We start from the raw sequence: 3,041 nt of genomic DNA on the forward strand, positions 1-3,041 counted from the left end.
CGCAACGAGACGCGACGGGTTTGCGCCCAGACGCGACGAGGCGATGCGGGATCTGCGCCCAACCGTGCCTACACCCGCCGACTTGATGCGGGAGCTGCTGGCCCAAGCATGCCTAGCGTGCAAGGCCTGCGTGCAAGGCTAGTGTGCAAGGCTCGTGGGCAAGGCTAGTGCGCAAGGCTAGTGCCCAAGGTCTGTGTGCAAGGCTAGTGCCCAAGGCTAGTGAGCATGGCCTGTGTGCAAGGCTAGTGTGCAAGGCTTGTATGCAAGGCTAGTGTGCAAGGCTGGTGTGCAAGGCTTGTGGGCAAGGCTGGTGCGCAAGGCTAGTTCCCAAGGGTTGTGTGCAAGGCTAGTGCCCAAGGCAAGTGCGCAAGGCTCGTGCCCAAAGCTAGTGCGCAAGGCTTGTGTGCAAGGCTACTGCGATGGGCCAGTGCCCAAGGCTTGTGAGCAAGGCTTGTATGCATGGCTTGTGTGCAAGGCTAGCGTCCAAGGCTTGTGCGCATGGCTTGTGCGCAAGGCTTGTGTCCAAGGCTTTTGTGCAAGGCTCGTGCGCAAGGCTAGTGTGCAAGGCTTGTGCGCATTGGCAGGTAGCCCACCAGCATGCACGATCCAAATGCCACTCACGCGACAACACGGTGCCAAGCCGGGCATGGTGTGCACTCAAAACCAATCAACGGACAGAGGTCATGCGTCATGGGGGGGATCTAGCAAGGCCATGGGGAAGGTCATGGAGGACCTTGGAAGCAAGCGCAAGACGAGAGCGAATCGAACAAGGGGCCAGGACGGGGCCTTGTGCCCATGGTCTTCGCAAGACAGCGTCCAAGGCACCCGAAAGCCCAAGGGAACCCAAACCCGGCCGACACTTGCAATCGCACATGCTCTCTGCAACACACCATCAATGCCGCCCAACGGGGCCAGCACGAGCAGTCCTCCGCGGTCCCCTGGCCCTGCGCACGTTTGTCTTCGAAACCGAGCATCAATGCCACAGAAAGTGCCGGGGCGCCAGCTGGAGCCATCATCCGCGTTGCCATGGCTCGCTTGGCCTTGGCTTGCCAGGCCCCGACACGAGCAATCGCGCATTTTCTTTGCAACCGACCATCAATGCCGCCCAACGGGGCCAGCACGAGCAGTCATCCGCGGTCCCCTGGCCCTGCGCACGTTTGTCTTTGAAACCGAGCATCAATGCCACAGAAAGTGCCGGGGCGCCAGCTGGAGCCATCATCCGACGTGCCATGGCTCTGGTCCCATGGTCTTCGCAACCGAGCATTCGTGACACCCGCGGGGCCAGGACACCAACCCTTCCGACACGAGCATTCGCGCATGTTCTTTGGCCACACAACGGCGCCAGCACGAGCAAAATCATCCGCGGTGCGGTGGCCTTGCACGGCCTTTTGTCTTTGGAACCAACCATCAGTGCCACGGGAAGTGCCGGAGTCCCGGCATCCGCGGTGCCAAGTCATTGCGCCCTTGGTCTCTGCAGCGGGGCATGCCGGGCACTCCCAACCATTGCAAGCAAGCAAGCAAGCAAGAAAGAAAGTAAGTAAGTAAGTAAGTATTACATATAGGGGCGGGACATGCGGGGAGATCTGCGAAACGTGCATTACGGGGCACACGCGTACCTACCGGGGCATACCGACCCCTATTGGGGCACACGTGTGCATATCGGGGCATACCGGGCCTATCGGGGCACACGCGTACATACCGGGGCATACCGAGCCCTACTGGGGCACACGTGCGCATATCGGGGCGTACCAAGCCTATCGGGGCATACGCATGTATCCCAAGGCATACCGAGTCTATCCGGGCATACGCGTTCATACCGGGGCGTAACGGGCCTATCGGGGCATACTTGGGCATATCCGGGCAAAAAATGCCCAAAACTTGCGCAACCTTGGCAACCGTGGTCCATTCCTCTCTATATGCCTAGCCTTGCCAACCGTGGTCCATTCCTCACTATATGCCATGGCCTTGTGCCCATGGTCTTCCCAAGACAGCGTCCAAGGCCCCCGGAAGGCCAAGGGAGCCCAACCCAGCAATGCCCTGCTATGGCAAGCCAAGGCCAAGCATTCCGGTGCCTATCCGGGCAAAAATGCGATTCCTCTCTATATGCCTAGCCTTGGCAACCGTGGTCCATTCCCCACCATATGCCATGGCCTTGTGCCCATGGTCTTCCCAAGACAGTGTCCAAGGCGCCCGGAAGGCCAAGGGAGCCCAACCCAGCAATGCCCTGCTTTGGCAAGCCAAGGCCAAGCATTCCGGTGCCTAACCTTGGCAACCGTGGTCCTTTCCTCACCATATGCCATGGCCTTGTGCCCATGGTCTTCGCAAGACATCGTCCAAGGCGCCCAAAAGGCCAAGGGAGCCCAACCCAGCAATGCCCTGCTAGGGCAAGCCAAGGCCAAGCATTCCGGTGCCTAACCTTGGCAACCGTGGTCCTTTCCTCACCATATGCCATGGCCTTGTGCCCATGGTCTTCGCAAGACATCGTCCAAGGCGCCCAAAAGGCCAAGGGAGCCCAACCCAGCAATGCCTTGCTAGGACAAGCCAAGGCCAAGCATTCCGGTGCCTATCCGGGCAAAAACGCCCAAAGCATGCCCATTCCTTAGCCTATCCAGGCAAAAACGCCCAAAATCTGCACATTCTAGTGCCTATCCGGGCAAAAACGCCCACCAGCATGCCACCCTCCTATAGGGTTTGCGCAACCAACCAGCCTAACCACCAGTGGCAACCAAAGGTGCTGTTAGCGACGACTTCTGAAGACGCAACGAGACGCGACGTGTTTGCGCCCAGACGCGACGAGACGATGCGGGATCTGCGCCCAAGAATGCCTAGACCCGTCGACTTGATGCGGGATCAGCTCGCCCAAGCATGCCTAGTGTGCAAGGCCTGTGTGCAAGGCTAGTGTCCAAGGCTAGTGTGCAAGGCTCATGTGGAACGCTAGTGCGCAAGGCTAGTGCCCAAGGCTTGTGTGCCAGGCCCGTGTGCAAGGCTAGTGTCCAGGGCTTGTGTGCATTGCTTGAGTGCAAGGCTTGTGTGCATTGCTC

The sequence above is a fragment of the Tasmannia lanceolata genome, unplaced genomic scaffold (genome assembly GCF_043159265.1).
Source record: "Tasmannia lanceolata isolate RefF3 unplaced genomic scaffold, GAP_Taslan_0.1 ptg000051l, whole genome shotgun sequence".
Taxonomy (NCBI): Eukaryota; Viridiplantae; Streptophyta; class Magnoliopsida; order Canellales; family Winteraceae; genus Tasmannia; species Tasmannia lanceolata.